This window comes from Protopterus annectens, chromosome 12.part0 (assembly GCF_019279795.1).
Source record: "Protopterus annectens isolate FY-2018-M chromosome 12.part0, PAN1.0, whole genome shotgun sequence".
NCBI lineage: Eukaryota > Metazoa > Chordata > Ceratodontiformes > Protopteridae > Protopterus > Protopterus annectens.
The window spans coordinates 741,252,661-741,274,359 of NC_056746.1; positions in this window are offsets into that span (position 1 = coordinate 741,252,661).

Genomic DNA, 21,699 nt, shown 5'->3' on the forward strand with positions numbered 1-21,699 from the left:
TTGCTATTGAACTCTTTGCTGTGTTGGTGAGAAATTGTTTATTTCTGTATAATGCTCCTAGTTTTTTGTGGACTTTTTTTATGGTCATGGATATGTGAATGTCAAATTTTAGTTTATTGTCTATTTCCACTCCTAGCAATTTGGTGTGTTCAGTTGGGTATATAGTGGTGTTGTATTTTGCTGTGATGTTAAAGTGAGAGTTGTTTTGAGTATGTTTGGTGGGTTGGAAGATGAATAGTTTAGTTTTGTTTGGATTGAGTATTAATTGGGCATCAGATAACCATGTTTCAACAGAGAAAAAGGCTTCCTGGGTGACTTTTTGCAGTTTGGGTAGGGAGTCATCTGCGTATTGGATGAGTGTGCCATGTTTGGTGGCAGAGGCTAGATTATTGGTGTAAACAGAGAAAAGTAGGGGTCCAAGGATGGATCCTTGGGGAACCCCTATGGAGACAGGTAGTTGGGGAGATATGTCATTCTGCCATACAACGGATTGTTGGCGGTCAGACAGGTAACTGTGAAACCAGTTAGTGACTGATTGTGAGAAGGATAGGTTATTGAGGCCAGAGATAAGTTGTTTGTGTGGGACCATGTCAAATGCTTTAGATAGGTCTAGGAAAGTAGCAGAGGAGAGATAGCCATTGTTTTCATGCTGGAGGATAGTGTTAGTAAAGGAGAGTAAGGCAGTGGTGGTGCTATGGTTTGGTCGGAAACCATGCTGAGTACTGGAAAGGAGGTTGTTAGTAAGGAGGTAGTGTGAGACCTGAGAGTGTATGCATCTATCTAGTATTTTGGAGAGTGGAGAGAGAATAGCTATGGGGCGGTAATTGGTTAGTTCTGCAGAGGGTCCGCCTTTGTGGAGGGGAATTATATGTGAGACTTTCCACAATGTGGGAACATAACTTTCTGACAGAGATCGGTTAATCAAGATGGATACTGGGTAGGCCAGAGCATCAGCTACAATTTATAGGTATTCACTTGGGAGGTTGTCTGCTGCTAATTTGGTGGGTTTAAGTTTAGTTAAGAGTTTTTTTATGTTGGAGGTAGGTGCAGGAGAAAAAGAGAAGGCAGTGGGGAGATTACTAGTATATTCTTTTAGTCCTTGAAATTCTTGTCCTACTTATCCTATTGCTGAATATGAACTTAGCCAGTGTCCTAAGCCCAGTCCTGTTTTATCTCCTTAGAACAACATAGTAATGTTCATATCACATCTTAATTCCATGTTATTTTGATACACATCATCAGCTGTTCTACACATTTATATGTTTTCTATAATATATGTGACGTTTTATGCCAACTACATGAAACTTATTATTTATGAGTATAGATACATTTTTATATATACTTTTTATCAAATTTACCATTTATTAGATTCTTCATTCAATGTATTTGGTTATAAGTGTTTTTTCTGCAGATGTATTTGTTTACTTGGGTTCATTCTCAAGCTGTCTCATGTAATATGTTGACTAATGTAACATTCAGTTACACTATTAGATTCAAAGGAGAGTGTATTGTTGCTTGACGGTAAGTTCCGTCTATCTTCTTGTTTTATAGAGTTATCATGTGACCTAAGGCAACAACTCGTCATTCAAGCAGTCTGTTTACTCACGACTTTACTCTTGGTGTTCACTGCGTTTTTGTTGCCTAATGGGGTTAATTTAATTTATTTTTGGATGGTCTACCTTGTTCAATCGTTTTACTATAGCAGTCAGTTTCTGGTCGGGATGGAACATTTTTGGGTTTTCCAGGATTTGATAACAGGTATGTTTGATTTGTTTACAAGACAGGTTTCTCTGTGGTTTCTTACGCATTTGATTATTGCTTGTAGCATTGTTGCGTATACATAAAGTTTTGGGTTTACTTTTTTAATGGAATCTTCGTGTTTGCTGCTATTTACCTTTGAGTATCAAAGGGTTACTATGAAGCTACATATCTACAATGTTTTATTTTGGATGTACTTTTTTATCTGTTGCATTATGCTTGCTATTCTTAATGGATTCATAGGTAACCAGAGTATTTATATTGAGCTGTATGCTTTGGCGTCGCCAGTTTGGCTTCCTCTATTTAGGGTTTGTGTTTTTAATAGTTTTTATCTTAACCTAATCATTAGGGGATTTTGTGGGATGTATTTTATGTGTGTGCTGATTATGTTTACTTCCGGATGCGTCTTTTTGGTACTTGAATGTCGTATTAGCTTTATACTTGTCTGCTGGTTTCACCTTCTTCTTATTTGAAGCTTGCTGCTTTATTTATATGATTTTTACTAGTTTAATATGACTATGGAGTCTATACTTGTTGGAAGAATGTGCTACGAAACCTTGCAATATGTATAGGATCCTTATATTGATGCTATATGTATATATCTTTTTTGTATATGCATTTTACCACTTACTTTTGTTGTGGTTATTCTGCAATACTTAGGGCCGATTGTTCTAGCAACCACTATTGGTTAGCAGGCATCCAGATTGTAATACATTTTAATCATTCAATTATTGTTCTATTAGTTAACTATCCCGCCAAAATGGACAGTATTTAAGCTTGTATCATTTTTTGTGATTTTATCTGATGAAGCGTAGCCTTGCACTACGCGAAAGCGCTTATTCATTTTCCATTAAAGTGAATTTCGATTTGTAAGCTGTTTCGAGTTTGGATTTTTATAACAGAGAAGCTTATATATCGTGTTGGTGTCTCCTACTATTGTTTTTACATTATAGGTCTAGGAAAGTAGCAGAGGAGAGATAGCCATTGTTTTCATGCTGGAGGATAGTGTTAGTAAAGGAGAGTAAGGCAGTGGTGGTGCTATGGTTTGGTCGGAAACCATGCTGAGTACTGGAAAGGAGGTTGTTAGTAAGGAGGTAGTGTGAGACCTGTGAGTGTATGCATCTATCTAGTATTTTGGAGAGTGGAGAGAGAATAGCTATGGGGCGGTAATTGGTTAGTTCTGCAGAGGGTCCGCCTTTGTGGAGGGGAATTATATGTGAGACTTTCCACAATGTGGGAACATAACTTTCTGACAGAGATCGGTTAATCAAAATGGATACTGGGTAGGCCAGAGCATCAGCTACAATTTATAGGTATTCACTTGGGAGGTTGTCTGCTGCTAATTTGGTGGGTTTAAGTTTAGTTAAGAGTTTTTTTATGTTGGAGGTAGGTGCAGGAGAAAAAGAGAAGGCAGTGGGGAGATTACTAGTTGAAGGTGTGGGTTGGAGGGGAGGGGGGTTGTGCTGTTTAGCTAGTGATAGTATGGTTTGGGAGAAGTGTGTGTTGAATGAGGTAGCAATATTTTCTGAGGAGTGAGGGATGTTAGGAGGAGGGGTACTGACTTTACCTGGGTGGAGGATGGAGTTTATGGAGGACCAGAATTGTTTGGGGCTGTGTTATGAGGAGTCTAGGGCAGACTGGTAGTATTGGAACTTGTCCCGTTTTATTAGCTTTTTGACTCTATTGCGTAGTTCTAGGAATTTCTGTCTAGCTGCAGGGGTTTTGGTTTTGCGCCAGTGCTCCCAGGCTTTATCCCTGTTTTTCATTTCTGACTTAGTGGTTTTCTGTAGCCATGGGGAGGGTTATGCTTTGATTCTGGAAAATCTTATGGGGGCATGCTAATTAAGGATGTTCAGGAAGGTAGTATTAAAAAATTCACTACTGCGTCATCTAGACTGAGGTACTTTAGAGCATGCCAGTTACATTCTTTGAGGGATGAGATGAATGTGAGTGGGTTAAAGTTTATTTTTTTACATATTTGACGATAGATGACAGGTTTAGCTTGGTACAGGTATTTTTTGAGTAGGAATGTTGGGGAGTGATCACTGAGGCTATCTGATAAGCAGCCTGTTATATATGACTGGGGGTTCTTACTGACTAGTATCCAATCCAGGGTAGTGTGCTTGCTGCAGTTTTTATTTATCCTTGTTGGTGACTGGACTAGTTGGGTGAAGCCATGAAGGTGTTTATTGATGGGTTGGATTGTTGCCAGAACAGGATTGCCAGTCAATATTAAAATCACCTAAGATGATAGTTTCTTGGGGGAGATGGTGGGTAGACCAGCTGAGGAGGTTTTCTAGTGGAGGGATGTTTTGGCCAGGTGGGAAGTAGCATCCAATTATGTTGATGGTTTTGTTTTGGTTAATTTTGAGGTTGGTATATATTATTTCTTCATTGTCTATTTGTGGAGCTGATGATTTTAAGATCTGGATGTTTAGATGCTGTTTAAATATTATAGCTACACCACCTCCTTTCTTGTTTAGCCAGTCTACTCTTAGTATGCTGTAACCTGTAGGGAGTATTTGCTCACTGGTAATGTGAGGTTTTAGCCAGGTTTCTGTCAGGATAACAATATCTGGGGAGTACATGTCTATGGTGGCATGGAGTTCATGGACTTTGTTGGATATACTTCTAATATTTAGGCTTAGTAGAAGGAAGTCACTTGGCTTTCTATTGGCTGTAATATGGGAGAAGTTGTGGTTTCTAGTCTGATTATGAGGATTGGGGTTGGAGATGGTAGGGCCAGGGTTGGGGTGGATGTCTCCACTTAGGGCTAGTTTTGATATGCATGAGATTATTAGTTTTCTCAGTTTTTGAATGTGTTTGTTTATAAGGGAAACTTTATGATTGTGCTCTGTGGGTAATAGGTATGGTGGGAGGGTTACTATGTTAAGTTGTAGGGATGCTTTATGTTTGAGTAATATAGTTGGTAGAATATGTGGGGGTGCATAGGGATGGTTCTTGAGTTGGTGGGAGGGAGATGAGTATGGGTGAGACATGGGTGGTGGTGTGAGTAGTAGTACAGTGGTAGTGGTTGACTGGGGGAATGATGGAGCTTTGGTAGGATGTAAGATATGCAAGGAGAGTGCATGCAGTGAGCAAAGGAAAGGTATGCTTGTACATGTCAGTTGAGGTGGTGTGATAGTAGAGGGAATATGGAGGAGGTAGTGTTGGGTTAGCGCTGTGGTTGGCTATTGGAAAGATGGGAGGGGTTTGAGTGCAATAAAGGTGGGACCACCGGGGGCAGGAGGGAATAGGGGGCAGGGTGGGGAGCGAAGCAGGTAGAGACCCTGTTAGGTTCTTGTATGAGGGGCTGGAAACAATCACAAAGCAAGACAAGTATGTGTTAAGAAACAATCACAATTGACCAAGGACTGCTCTGAAACTGTAAGTCTTTTCTTAATTTCTCAGGTGGAAAAACAGGATAACCTTGTATCAGTAGGCTACTGTGGTCATAGTTTAAATTAACAGACACACAGTATTGATCAGTTATGGATACTATTTGCTAACAGAAGGGAATAAAAGAAAGTGGAAGATGTGTGTGGTGGTGGGGGGGTGCTGCTTACAGCCAAAGCACAGTGCTCTCCAGGGGAAAATGAAGATTGGCTCAAGCAGGTAGACACATACTCAAAGTTAACTGTAGCTGTTTGCAGACAGTTCAGACCCAGACTGCGCTTTTCTTATAAGAATGTTAAAGGTGGTACCGCAGTTGAATACTTAAGAGTGGTGTTAGGTCTAGAAAAGAAGAGTACAGAGAGGAGTAAGCACTTTTGAGATGGTAAATATATATTATAAAGATTATAAAAAACACACTGAGCAAATAGCTACCACATGCAGGACAATGCCCTGAATCACTACTTAGTATATGCAGATACTAATGATGTTATGCTATCTAGTGTGTATGTTTGTCAGAGCAATATTTAAAGACTGACCCTAATATGTGGGCTTTGTCCCACTTTTCTGTATGGCTTTCACCAGATGTCTTTCTGTAAGGGGTCAAGAGGTATGTTTGTGGCCCTAACACAGGCACACTGCTGCAAGAGGATATACATATGTACACAGACACACCCACTTATGAACCACCCTTGTTGATAGTAGATCCTCTACCTGGCTAGTTATACATAAGATAGCACAATATACATAGCGAATGAAGCACAGTGCTTATACAGTTTTAAACTGTCTGCCACTAATATCCAGGTTGTTGACATCTCCAGGTGCTGTAAGGATTGCCCCTGGGGGTTAACAGGCACTTAAAATGGTATAACCATGTCTCACACACACTGCTGCAAGGGATATGCATTCCAGCAATCATGCAGAGAGAGTTGCCAGTTTTGGACTTACAACACCTATCTAGTTATGTACAGTACAGCCCACAGTGCATATTGCAGGTGCTACAGTGGTATTGTGTTTGAAATGTGTAACTCTGCATCTAAGGTGCATGACATCTGCAGGCTATAGATAGGTTAGTGATGGTGGGGTTAACAGGGTGGTACAAGCACACAAAATGGTATAGGCATTGCACACACACAGGCAAGACAACCACATTGTAACAGAGAATATGCATACCAGCAGTATTGAGATTATGACCCGTCTATCTAGTTGTATGTAATATAGTGCTATGTCCTTATTGCATATGCCATCAAGCTTATATGAATGGGGCATACCTCTCAACCCATTATAGCAATACATGTGGACAAAGCCTTCAATAATGGGGGGATACAGGCCCAGAAATAGGGACAGTTTTTACATATTACTCTTACAAATGTAGATAACTGATAGAGTGACCAGTTTCATATTACCATTACTTTTGTAAATGATATGAAGTCTGACATTCAGATGTCTGGCATTATTGTCTGACTTCAGCTCTTAATGATTTGCCAGGAAATCACAATTTTATGACACAGACTAAATATATTCAGCAGGGCAGAACACACTCTCTCTCACACACACACACACACACACACACACACACACACACACACACACACACACACACACACACACACACACACACACACACACACACACACACACACACACACACACACACACACACACACACACACACACACACACACACAGTTGGCAGTCTTGATATTTAAACCCCTACCTATCTATTTCATTGTATTACAGTGCTACATATTTATCACATGCACCATGGAGCTTACATCCCTGCAGCATGCCCAGTGCTGTATCTAAGGTGGATGGCATCAGCAGGCCCTGTAAAGTAGGGCAATGTGAGGGTTAACAGGGTGGAATAGACCTCAAAATACATTGGCATTGCACACACAAAGCCTCAGGAAATATGCTTACACATATAGTATATACATATACACTCAGTTGGTGTTGGGAATTGAACAACTACCTAACTGTCTGCACTATAGCAGTATGTATTTGTTGCATGCACCACAGAAGTTACACATGTAGAGAGTATCAATAGGCAGTGCTGTTAGGGTGGATGACATCAGTAGCTGCTGACAGGGAGACCACTGTTGTGGAGGACAGTAGTCACAGTGCCAAAATATGGGTGGCTATTACACAGACATAGACCTGTTGAGTGTGTGTATTCTGCTGTACATGTAATACATACAAACACACACACACACACACACACACACACACACACACACACACACACACACACACACACACACACACACAAAACAGTACAACCCCCCTACCTACTATTACACAATGGGCCTCACCATAGTATTTGCACATGCCACTGGTTTAAATAGGTGTACATGTGGCTGTTGCAGTACATTACTGTATGGCTTTCAGGGTCTTTCTCTGTCTCTGTCTCTCTGTCTCTCTCTCTCTCTCTCTGTCTCTCTCTCTCTCTCTCTCTCACTCTCTCAGTCTGTCTCTCTCCCTTACTGTCTCTGTCTCTCTTTAAATGATATATTTGTATATGTTACCTATATATCTGTATGTATATCACAATCAATGGATCCAGATGAATCTTATATGTATCACATATGAATAGATGGAGGTAAACATGCCTAGTAGGGGTGGGGATAGACAATTATGATACACATAGCTGTCTGTATGTGTACGTGTCTTTTGGCTTTTCCCGGTTAGGGGTCGCCACAGTGGAACTCTTGTCCACTAATGACTGGCAGTTGATTTTTGCATGCCAAGTTGCCAGCCCTGATGCACAATCTTCAACAAAGGTACGCCCATTCATGCATATCTCCATGCAGAAGACGCTCTAGCTGAGAATCAAACTGGACAGCGTCTTACTGTGAGGCAACAACGCTACTGCAGCACCACCTCCGTGGTATACATAGCTGTCTGTATGTAAAACGGATATATGTACATCCTACTTCTGTAGTCAGATGTGTGTGCAGACATGGGCTGACAGTAGTTAAGTGTAGGAGCATGCCGAGTTTGACCATCAAAAGTAAGAGTGGGACTCCAGTCCAGATCTACCTGTACTCCAATTAAGGATTTTTTGTGCTACAGCCGATTACCTGATGAGCCCTGGAAACAGTCCACTACCTCACTAATAGACTAGCTGAGGGATCTGCTGGCTGTGATATCCTTATTAACTGAGTCATATCTAGGGTGGGTACAGAGTGTATTGGACTCACCAGAGTTCTGCATAATATGTGAGGTAACTTTTGCACAGTACTGTGATGTCCTGGCATGTCAGTGGCAGATCACTAGAGATTAAAGTGAGGAACCACTGACAGACATTTGTCTACTGACTGGATAGACTGCAGGGAACCCATGCTACTGTATGACATGTTGTAGTCTGCACATTCTACATTTGTGTGGCCAGTGGTTCCTACTTCCCCTTATATGTGGCCCTTTGTCCTGCTCATCTCCAGCCACAGGCTCTGTCCACAGTTGCTGCTCTTATGTAGTTGTAGTTCTGGTGTGATTGGGGTAGACATCGTAACATCACACAGAGTTACAGACTATATACCTCTGACTGTACCTGTTTAGCATGTTGGCCCGCATTGTGTCCCATACATCTGCTGTGGTGCTCAGACAGATTGTGTTGCACTGTTCTTATAAGGCTACATGTTGGCCATATCTGTCTAACTGTTGCAGTCAGAACTTGACAGGGCCATATATCACAATCAGACACAGGCCCAGACATGGAGACAGCAGCTTAATATTGGTCTTCCAAATGTAGACAGTTGGTAGATTGGTTTTGTATTAGCTTCCATTTTCTTATGGGTATGAAGTTTGTATCTCAACCATCTGTCATTGATGTTTTCACATAAACCTGTATTGTTTAGCTAGTAGTTTGACAGACAAATGCAATGTTATGAAAAAACAAACAGATATATGAGGCATGCGTGTGGACATTCTGAGAAACCCAGAGATTCGTGGGGGTATGGATGTTGCCCACTGACTTGTTGTGAGTACTGACACTGTTACGTTGTGGCCTTGGTATCCTGGCACTACACTGACTTGTCACAACCAGCCACATTTCCTGGATTGCTTGGCAGCCATGTTCCGTGTTCAAGCCTCAAACTATTCCTACACAGAGAATCACTCCATGTAGGGTTTATTGACTTACCACCATAAGTAAATATACAAAATGAGGCAGCTTTTTTTGTTTCTTACCAGTTGTTCTTTCTAGAACCTTTGTTAACATCATCTCATTCCTGTGTACATGATTTTCTTTACTGCTTTTATTACTTATCTCTCGGCAATAGTCTTGCTTATATAAACATGTTGATTATCTAAATGCTTGATAAAAACGCTGTACTTTCAAACGTAGTCATTTTGCTATTACTAATTAACTATAAAAATAAGGACTTTACTAAAGTTCTAGCATGTAGCATGTAGAACAGTAAATGATGTATGACAAGAAAACAAAGCACCAGTGGAAACTATTCACATCTAGGTAAAGGACAAGTAAACCAACAAAAAATATGATGCAGGGCTCAGCTAAAACAAAATAACTTTAATGAAGTGAAGAATGAACTGCTGGATAAAAACTTAAAACGGACAAGTGCTTTTATGCCTGATAAGGCGCTTCTTCAGATTCTTAAATATCTCTGCAAACACGCCTTCAGTATCAGAGTTTGCATTTAGAAGCCTGTATACACTTGAACATGGTCCAGAGAGGGCTGAGGATCATTAAAATGACAATGTATGGGGACCTCTATCCGGAGATTTTAGCCAAATGGCAGAAGATGAATCTTGATACTAGCATTAACTATATGAAAGTTTTGATAGATTTTTTTTTCAGACCGAATAAAGATTCTTTGTTGAATGAAGTTAGTCTATTGTTTCAGCCATTATGAGACACATTCCCATTAAATGTGTTTTGTTTGTCCCTGTATTAACTTACTAGTGACTTCTCATTGTTTGAGAATAGACTTTTGATGCCGAAAAAGAGAAAATTGAGCTGTGATCTGGCAGATTTTAGGGCAGGAAATGTGTTCTCATTGTCCAGGGTGTCTGTTAGTACTGTGGGCAAAGGGAATGCTAACACAGCAGAGGGTAGACCTGAGCCTGCTCAGAGCGCACAGAATACACTGAGGACAGGTGTGGCTACTCATAATGGGTTAATTCAAAAGGATACTGCCGTTAATGTGGCCTCCTAAATGGCTCCTGCTAGCAATGACCCACTGTCTTTAGGTAAAGATGTACATAGGAAGATCCTGACGGCTACAGAAACTAATAATTCCTCATTGCTTTTTCCACTGCTACCACTCCCCCTCAGGGATACTAGAGTGAGGCAGAGAACCCAGAGCAGAGGGAGGAAATGTTGCAAATCAATATATGATCAACTGATGACCCCAACCATCAAACGTATGTGGGGTTGGGCCAAAACTCCTTAGTTTGAAATATTTCTTAGTGCATTTGACACCTGCATAGTTGTCCCTTTTAGAGAAAGGATTGTTGTTGTTTATACCCTTGAAGACACCTAACTTCTGTGATGCAGTGTTAGATTTAAAGTGTTTCAATAGGAATGTATGATCAAGAAGATATACTCCTCGGGTGTGATGTTTGATGGCTTTAAGATACCTAGTAGTTTCGTACCTCCACTACATCCCTTATTAGAAAGGCTTCTCTAAAGTTTTGAACTTGATTTAGCAGAGAGGCTTAATAATCCAGGTTGAAAAGCTAATAATCTATTTAATCTGGAAAGGAATGAATTTTTAGCACTCACAGAATTTCAAAACATGAACAACCTGACCATACACCTTGCAGATAAAGGTGGAGCCATTGTTCTTATGGTCATTGGTCAGTACCGTGCAAGCATGTATGACTTGTTGTCCAATACCTCCACCTATATTGGGATTATGAAGGAGGAACTGAGAGCCCTCATTGTAAAGTTACACAATGATTTATATTATTGTTTTATTAGTCAGTGCATCACTAAAGTTTTATAACTATTTGAACATGGACAATCTAGTTATTCCAGTCCTACATGGTCTCCTGAAAGTACGTAAACATTCTAGTAATCCACCGATGCAAGCTATAGTTTCTAGGAGAGGTTGGTTGACAGAAACATTGTCTGTCTATGTGGAGAAAATGATTAGACCTCTCTTGGGCAGCACTCCCACAGTGTTGAGAGATACCAAACAGTTCCTGTCATCCATATTTGAGTGTGCTGCAAATTTGCCTGATTACAGTGATGTTTTATTGGTGACCTTAGATGTTAGGTCCCTTTGTCTGTGATCTCTAATGATATAAGTATTGAGTTTACTAACACTTTCTTGTTGACAATACTGATTTTTCGACAGAGAAGGTAAATTTAATATGCTATTGTAGCTTTTAGGTGTTATAGTTTTTGTAGTTAGCAGTGGCATTGAATTTAATTGCTTGTGTGTTTGTTTTATTTTCCTATAACTCCCTGTTGTCAACAGATGTTGTGTTATGTATTTGACCTTTTAGTTATGCAGTTTGGTTCTTTTGGCTAGGAAGCTCATTTGGTATATGATGGTCTCATTTTTTGGTATCATTTGATTGGTTTTCTTGTTTGCATTGATTTATAGTCTGTTATGTTGTTTTAAAACAACTCTCAGCAATTCACTCATGTTTTACAGTGTCTTGATAATATGTACCACTCGTAAAATGATGTGAAACATTGTGTTTGATAATTTTATTTGGGTGAATTGTTTAGGTTAGAATTGGTTGTTTGGTGAGGGTCTTAATACAGATTTTTTTGTTTTGTTTTTTAGCGAACTCTTGGGATGCGATATGGTAGGTGTTAGTTTATAGCTTATTTACCTATAGGTGTCTTATTGGAAAGTCAGCACCATGGTGGCATTCATTGGGGAACTAAAATTGTATATGTATGAAAATGGTGTTTCATTTCATATAATTTTGCTACAATTTGTATTTTTTATTTTTATGTTGCCGTACCAAGTAGTAGCATTCATTGTGGGAATAACACTGTTTATATATACATATATATTTATGAAAATGGTGCTCAGTATCATATAATTGTGCTTTGCTGCAATTTGCATGTTTTATGTTGTTGTACTAAGTAGGATTTATGTTTTGTATTCTGTTTGGGTGAGTGGAGTTAGGGATTAAGCAGATTTCTGTTTAGTTTGTAGCAATGTTTTGTTTTAATTGATATTTATTGACATGGGCCTTGAATAGGTATGGATTGTGTAATTTGTTCATATTTTACTTTGTGTGGCTGTCAGGTCTTTGCCTGATGATGTATATGTTTTTTATTTTTTCTCATAGATCACGCCTTCTTATAGTATGCTATTACACAGCCATGCCAAGGATGCATAACGAGACTTGTTCCAACAGCGTATTGGTGTATGTTTCACCAATCTAGATTGAGTTTGGCAGAGTTGGTGATGGGTTGTACAGCCCTTTTATTTAACATCATTGGTTACTTTATGAAGCACTAATTGGCTCCTATTTTTGGGTTTATGATAATTATTTCTCTATTTTAATAGCTTATTGGTGCATGCCTGACCAATCTAGATTGAGTTTGGTAGACTAGCTGATAGGTTGCATAGCCTTCCTACTTTAACGTCATTGGCTATATACTCTGAATAGTGCATACTCATTTGATGCTAATTATTCCTAGTCACATGCCTTTTCTGTGGTTTTGATATTGCATTTTTTTTAATTAATGAATGTGTTTGCAAAGATTTTTAAGATGTGAGGAAGCATCTTATCAAGCATGAAAGTGCTTGTCCATTTTTTAATACTGCAGCTGGTTCTTCGCTTCATTAAAGTTATTTTGTTTTAGCCAAGCTCTGCATCATATTTTTCATTAATAAATAATGCTTCCTTACTTTTTTCACAATACCACTATTATTGACAAGCAATATGAACATATTCTATGACAGTTTTTTTTTTAAATTCTATATGCAAACTGCAATATACATCTATTATTCTGCAAATGATTTACAAAATCTTGTGCTTGGCCTTATTTACTTTTTGTTTTATAAAAATCAAGTATCCTTAAGACAGAACTATACAAGAATGCATTGTTTTGGAGGGGCAAAACCCACCCCCATTACTGTTCTCAATGTATATAGATAATAATCTTTCCAAAACCAGACCTATGACTTGGTATATAACCTACTATGAAATTACCTTGTGGGTTATTATCCAACTCTGCTTCAAAGCTTCTAGACCATTAATATATTATAGTCCAATATAAATATTATAGCTCAACTAAAAATATTGTTCCTTCCACATATCTTGTCTAAATCTTGTGATTGGGTCATAACAGTCTAAAATAAATTAATCCAGCCAAATCAAGTATTGATATCTCACTTTATTTTGTGCTTGCCCAGTAGGCATAGAAGTCACTCTCTTCCTGACTCTATGGATCCTCCATGTGAATTGTGTGAACTGTATAAAAAAAAATAAAATTATTTGGATGTTAATTTCTCAGATTTTTTTTGTAACTTGTGCTGGTCCGAGAAAATTCAGCCTAAGTCTTTTATGTAATAATTGCCTGTGATATTTATCATTTATATCCTGTAATAGGTTTTGTCAAATATTTGTAAGCTGTGAAACATTTATACACATTTTAATGGTCCAACACTTTTATTACTGTCACAAAAGGAAATACTGCCGGCCCTGCTCTCTGGAATTTTGTAAATAATGCTGTCATTTGTGAATATTGATATGATTCATACAGAAGTATGTGTAAAGGTATAAAGTACTGAGCTAAAATGTAACCACAGCATACCCTGGTGGTTTAGAATAGAAATGTATATAAACTATTGTAATTGTGTACATGTATATGTTTTAACAATAGAAACTAGAACATAGAGGGTTAATTTGCAAAACTTCAATAAAATAAGTTGAAATTAAATTGTTTTACAATTGTGTTATAAATGTTATCTCTCAGTTTCAGTGTAGCAGACACAATGTCTGAGCTAGATGATTTGTATTGTCTTGGAAGAGAAGTAATTACTAGGTTTAAGATGCAGAAGTGTTATTGTTTTATGATTTCCAGAGTCTTCAAACTCTGAGAGATATGTATTTTTCACATAGAGATGTTAAATTCTGTTAGTGTCTGACAAAGGGGGTTTAGCTTGGGAACTAAAGTCAAGTGACAAAAAGTGATGTCATCCAAGCTAACCCAGCAGTAATATTTGATATTAATTTAAGAACTCTCCGAGAGAGAGACAGAGGGGACATTTTTTTATTTTGTCTTTGACCTGGAAACATCCACTCATCACCACCGTCTATACTTCTGCCTGCGTGTTGTTCTGTAAGTAAGTTTTTAGGGCATAGTAATTCTTTTAGATTCAGATAGAAATATAGTAAAGTATAACTTTACTTGAGATGGTCCTGCAATGTTGTTTTAAATATTTCCTGTGATTTTGAACTCTGATGTAACTGATTACTTACTGAGCATTGTCTTGTTCTTTTACTATTTGTTTATTATTAAATATATTTAAACCTATCTTTGTGGCTGATATCTGTAAGACATATTTAAGATCTTAGAGTACTTGCATATCTCTGTGGTGACACTGCACAGGCCAGTCCTAAATAGCCTTGCTCTTGGATAATAGTGATACTACACAGTAGGATTGGACAGCCTTTGTTAAGGGCCTTAAGTAGTTGATAAAGAGTTGGCTGGTGGCAGTCAGAACTACCTTATAGTCTCAACAGAAGGGGACATAGCTAATAAACCTTTGCTAGCCTTTCCCAGGAGTGTGTGTGTGTGTGTGTGTGTGTGTGTGTGTGTGTGTGTGTGTGTGTGTGTGTGTGTGTGTGTGTGTGTATGTGTGTGTGCATGTGTGTGTGTGCGTGTGTGTGCGAGTGTGTGTGTGTGTGTGTGTGTGTGTGTGTGTGTGTGTGTGTTAGTATATCAATCAAATCTCAAAGTGCGTGTGTCAGTTACTTGGGCAGGGACATGAATCACTGATTGGACAGAGAGTGTGCTGGAGGTTTTGGCTTAGCCATTCAGCTGAGCTCTCAACTGTATAACTATGCCAGTGGGGAGTCTTACTGGGAATCTGGAGAAAGAGAGAGAACCCAGCCCCAGACTGATTGTGATCTATGTGTGCTCTTAAAGGAAATTGCACTTTACTGTATGTGTACTTGTCATCCTCACAGTGCGTAGATTCCCCACTGTTGCCAGTGGTGAGGATTGAGGCTCCTTGATTACTGGGCCAGTGCAGAGGCATCACATATTAATTGGTTGGCAGTGGTGAGATAGCCACATCACATATTAATTGGCTTGTAGTGGTGTGAATATTGAATTCCTGTAGCCTGTAAACAGTGGTCAGTAAGCAAGGTGTTTGTACTCTTAATCAATCACACAGTGAACATTCAGAGTTTTATATCACAATTCTTTTATTTTATTATTTTTTTTTTTGTTAGCTTAGTCAGTCAGGGAGAGTAGGCAAGCATGTCAGCAGAGGAGTATGGCAAGCTGACAAGGAGCCACTTGGCTGATATGTGCCAGGCTAAAGGACTGGTGCATGCCAATCTGACTAAAGCAGAAATTATTGCAGCCTTGGGAGCAGCTGCATCGCAGACTAGCAATCAGGAGGACAACCAGGCTGGCCTTGGAGATGTACAACTCTCAGAAAATTAATAGTTCAACCTTTCCACAGAGGACATAAAATCCATCTGGAGGTAATGACACTTGAACTAGAGTCCAATAGTTTGCAAATAGAAGCAGCAGAGAGACTGAGATGTCTGGACGCTGAGGAAAATGAGAAAATGAGACATCTGAAAGTTGAGGCGAATGACAGGCAGAGGCAACATGAGAAGGAGATGCTGACTCTTCACCAGAGTCAGGGAGGTAATGGGGAAGGGAGTAACCGAACCCCAGAAGCAACAAAGGTCGTTACATTTCTTCCACAATTTATAGAGGGGGGATAATTTTGATAGTTTCATTTAATATGTTTTGAAAAGGTATGTAAACAGTATAATGTTGACCAAGGGCTCTGGGTGTGTTTCCTGACCCCCCTTACTCCATGGTAAACCTGTAACTGCTATTTCAAAATTGTCTGATACTGATTGCTTAAATTATAATGCAGTCAAAAATTGTTTGTTAGAATGTTTTAAGTTAACACTTGACGCTTAAAGGAAAACATTTTGCAAGCACAGATGCAAGGCAGATGAAAGTGCGTGTGAATATATTGCTGAACTAAGCACATATTTTCATAGGTGGGTAAGTGGATCTTAGGTCACCATTTGTGAAGGGCTGGCAGACCTTTTGGTGAGGGAACACACCCTTAGCACTTTGCCTGAGGACATGAGAATCTGGTTAGCTGACATGCAATGCAATACTGCAGATGAGTTGGGGAAGAAAGGAGACCTATACCTTGCAAGCAGGGCATCACTGCACAGGAAATGGACACCCAGTGCTGATCATGGGTCTAAGGGAACCCATGGTGAACAGCCCAGACTTCCCCAACAGAGTCTGCCAGTAGCAGTGGAAGCCACTAGACCAGGTACACATCCAGGACCAAGGGTTAAATGTTTAAATGCAACCAGTGGGGCCATGTAGCATATAGATGTCCATGGAGTCAAGTGAAGAACAAAAGGTGGGAGAGCCAGTAAGTGAGAATGACAGAATGCTAGCAGTAAGTTGTCTCGAGACAACAAGGGTACCAAACTACCACAAGAGGTTATATCCTGTCTTCGTAAGTAGGCAACAGGCCACTGCTAAGAGATACACAGTCTCTAACATAACAATTCTGAGGCCTGCAATGGTTAAAGAGGAGCACTACTTGCCTGGGCAGTCTACTCCAGTCAGAACTTTAGGAGGGACCCTATTCCAAATACCTTTGGCTAGGATTCACTTTGACTGGGAGGGTGAAAAAGGTAGAAAGCATGTAGGTTTGTTTGAGGATATCTCTGCAGATGTCCTGATAGGGAATAATTTTGATAATACGGTATCCTGTGTGCATGCAGTTACATGCAGTCAGGCTTGGAGACGCAGACAGACTGCACAAGTGCAGCCAGGATGGTGAGGTGGTTAGTTCAGTGAGGGACCTACCAAGTTGCAGTGAGATTGAAGGTATGCCATAGCTGTTTGTGGGTACTGATGTTCCCTTGGACAAAGTGACTGCATGGGCAGAGGTGAATAGCAGTACCCAGGCTGACAGTGACGCACTGCTGTCAGAGGATGCCAGACTTCCTGTGGGAGCTGGGAAGTGTTATAAAGAAATAGATTTGAGACAGGCTCAGCTCTCAGACCCCTACATTACAAGGACTGAGGGAGGTAGCCAGTGAGGCACCTGATTCACAAGGGAAAGAGGGATCTGTATACTGGGACAAAGGGTTGCTGTATAGGGAGTGGACCCCTAAGGGAGGGCTAGAGGGTGAGAAAATACAGCAGTTGGTAGTTCCCAGAGTCTACTATCTGGCAGTCATAGCCATAGCCTGTGATATTCCCTTTGCTGGTCATATGGGCATAAAGCATATAAAGAGATGTATTATGCAGAACTTTTACTGACCTGGGATTTCCAGAGATGTAACAGGGTACTGCAGGGCCTGTGACCACTGCCAAAAGGTAGGCAAGGCAGAGGACAAGGTCAAAGCTCCTTTGATGCCTTTGCCTGTGATTGAGGAGCCATTTCAGAGGGTAGCTATGGATATTGTGGGGCCTCTGAGTACCCTAAGTTTCACAGGGAAGAAGATTAAGCTGCCAGATACCCTGAGGCAGTGGCTCTGTCATCCATTGAAGCAGAAAAGGTGGCAAATGCTTTGTTAGAGATTTTTAGCAGGGTAGTTTCTCAAAAGACGGAGGTGCCAATTTCATGTCAGACCTCCTGGCTTGTCTGTGGAAGTAATGTGGGGTGAAGCACCCAAAAACCACCTCCTACTATCCCCAGACTAATGGTCTTGTTGAGAGGTTAAACTCAATTCAAGACAATGCTATGGGCATTTGCAGACCAGTTCAAGAGGGAGTGGGACAAATATTGTCCCATCTATTGTTTGCTTACAGAGAGGTTCCCCAGGAATTCTCAGGTTTTTCATCCTTTGAGTTGCTGTATGGACATAGGATGAGTGGACCTCTAGTCATATGGGCATAAAGCGTATAAAGAGATGTATTATGCAGAACTTTTACTGACCTGGGATTTCCAGAGATGTAACAGGGTACTCCGGGGCCTGTGACCACTGCCAAAAGGTAGGCAAGGCAGAGGACAAGGTCAAAGCTCCTTTGATGCCTTTGCCTGTGATTGAGAAGCCATTTCAGAGGGTAGCTATGGATATTGTGGGGCCTCTGAGTACCCTAAGTTTCACAGGGAAGAAGATTAAGCTGCCAGATACCCTGAGGCAGTGGCTCTGTCATCCATTGAAGCAGAAAAGGTGGCAAATGCTTTGTTAGAGATTTTTAGCAGGGTAGTTTCCCAAAAGACAGAGGTGCCAATTTCATGTCAGACCTCCTGGCTTGTCTGTGGAAGTAATGTGGGATGAAGCACCCAAAAACTACCTCCTACTATCCCCAGACTAATGGTCTTGTTGAGAGGTTAAACTCAATTCAAGACAATGCTATGGGCATTTGCAGACCAGTTCAAGAGGGAGTGGGACAAATATTGCCCCATCTATTGTTTGCTTACAGAGAGGTGCCCCAGGAATTCTCAGGTTTTTCATCCTTTGAGTTGCTGTATGGACATAGGATGAGTGGACCTCTAGATTTGATTCAAAAATGAGTGGGAGGGTGAGTGTGAATCCCACAAGGAGTCTTTTGTGGCATTTTGTCCTAAACCTCAGGACAAAGCAAAGGGAACTCATGGACTTGGCCCAGGAGAACCTGGCAGAAGCCCAACAGCAAAAAAGGCTGGTATGACAGGAATGCTCGAGCTAAAGAGTATGCTGTAGGGCAGCTTGGGAGGGACCCTACAAAGTGGTAATGAAGGTCAGTGATGTTAACTACATGGTAGAACTGCTAGGCAGCATAAATTGTACCATGTTAACATGATGAAACCTTACCATGATAGGGAGGCTACTGTGCTGAGTATTTGCAGTGGATTGCAGGAGGAAGCTGAGGGGGATCTGGTGACTGATCTCCTCAGTGAGGCTCAAACTGACACTCAGTGGAAGGGGTAGCAATGTCCCTGCAGCTATCCCCTACCCAGGTTTGAGAAATCTGAGCAGTGTTACTGGAGTTTGGGGACATGTTCACTGAGAAATCAGGGTACACCCACCTGGTGCAACACAATGTGGAAATATGACCCCAACGGCCTATTAAGCAGGCCCTTTATAGGGTGCCTGTCAGGGTCAAACAGACTCTGAGGGAAGGGATACAGGAAATGTTGGAACTAGGGGTAATCTAGGAGTCACTGAGTACCTAGACCTCCCCAGTTGTGCTGATACCAAAGAAGGATGGTAGTACCACGTTCTGTGTGTACTGCAGGAAATTAAATAGACACACAAAGTCAGATGCTTACCCCATGCCAAGGACAGATGAAGCCCTAGGGCAGCTGGGCAGGGCTAAGTATCTTACCACTATTGATCCTACCAGGGGTTACTGGCAGGTACCCCTGACTCTCAGTCCTAGACAGAGGTCAGCCTTTGTGACTCCTTTTGGCTTGTATAAGTTAATGAAGATGTCCTTTGGGATGAAAATTCCCCAGCAACTTCTCAGAGGCTGGTAGATCATATCCCAGTAGGAGCAGGAGATTCTTCTCTTGCTTACCTAGATGATATTGCCATCTACAGACATTCCTGGCAAGAGCACCTTCAGCATGTCAGGGAGGTGTTGGGCAGACTACAGAGGGCAGGGTTGACTATTAAGCCCAGTAAGTTGCAGGTGTGTATGGTAGAGGTCTCCTACCTGAGACATAGAGTGGGAAGTGGTAGGATAAGGCCAGAATCTGCCAAAGTAGAAGCCATTCAGGCATGGCCTGCCCTGTTACCAAAATGCAGGTGAGGGCATTCTTCATAGGTTCATAGGTTCATAGGTTTATACTAGGCTATCTGCCCTAAGGCATTTATAAGCCTAGCCCAAATTATTGTGGCTTACGCCACCCCTTATATGAAAAAATACTGTGCCCATTAGTTTGTTGTGCCTCTGTCCAGCAGTGACCCAGAGATGATTCCCGGGGTAAACCTACGATCTCCCATCCACAGGTCTAGATTTCTCTTGAACAGAGTCAGCGAGGTGCTCTGCCTCACATGGACCGGGATTTTATTCCACAGCATAGGGAGTCTCTGAGTGATAAATCTATCCCTCCAGCACGTCCTATTTATATCCGTGCTAAGGTTTAAGTCGCTTGCTCTAGTGGTTTTGGTGGATTTGGATTTTTGAGGTGGAGCATGTCCATTAATTCCGGGTTGGACATGGCCTTGTATGTCAGGCACATGTCACCTCTGAGCAGACGGTATGCGACTGAATAGAGCTGGAGTTTCTTCAATCTGGCAGCATATGACAGATTTTGGAGTCCCTTTATCCTTTTGGTGAGGAACTTTTGGGGTCTCTCCAATTGCTGCAGATGTCGGGTGAGATACATCCCGAATGGGGCATTGTACTCGATCATTGGTCTGATAAGTGAAGAGTACAGGGGAACAATGACCTCACTAGATCTGGATGTGAATCCCTTCATGATCAGGTGGGCAATGTAGAAGGTCTTTCTAACCACTTTAGCAATGTGAGTGTCAAAAGAAAGGCCACTGTCAACCTGGGTCCCCAGGTCCCTGATAACCTCTTCTGTGCTTAGTGGATTGCCACCTATATGGTAGCTTGGGGTTACCTTGTTTTTCCTGAAGGGTATGACTATACATTTTTGGCGTTAACTTCAGGCCATGGCTCTGGCACCAGCTATCTGTTTCCGTGAGTCCCTTCTGAAGGATATCAGTGTCCGATGCACTTTCCACTATGGCGCCCAGTTTGCAGTCATCTGCAAACTTTGTCAGCCAAAGTCCTCCCATGTTGGCCTGTACTTCTGAGAAGTAGATGCCAAACAATAGGGGGCCAAGGACCGAGCCCTGTGGGACACCACTTGTGACGGCTTGGAGTCTGACACAGCGCCAGCAACTCTAACCCTGTGGGTTCTGTCCTTAAGCCAGTTTGCAACCCATCTTGTGACATATGGGTTTACATTTAAGCTGGTAAGTTTTTCTACAATACCCGAGTGGGGTATTGTGTCGAAAGCCTTTACAAGGTCAAGGTAGGCTGTATGGACTGCCTTTCCTCATCAATGGCCTTGGTGACTATTTCAAGAAGTCGACCAAGTTCAAAAGGCATGATCTTCCCTTGACAAAGCCAAACTGGGTCGGGTCCAATGTCTGCAAGTCCCCTATATCTTTGTTTATGAGCTCCATTATGATCCTCTCCATAGCTTTGCAGACTAGACTTGTTAAGCTTATGGGGCGGTAATTACCAGGGTCCGTAGAGGCCACCTTTGTGGAGTGGGACCACAGTTGCCGTCACGCCACTCCTTGGGCACGTATCCTGTGGTAAGGCTGAGATTAAACAGCTGCCTTATGTGCGGTTTAATTCCTCATTTAGCTCGTGTAGCACACAGCCGGGACACCATACGGTCCCATTGATGCTGTGTTTTAGCTTTAGAG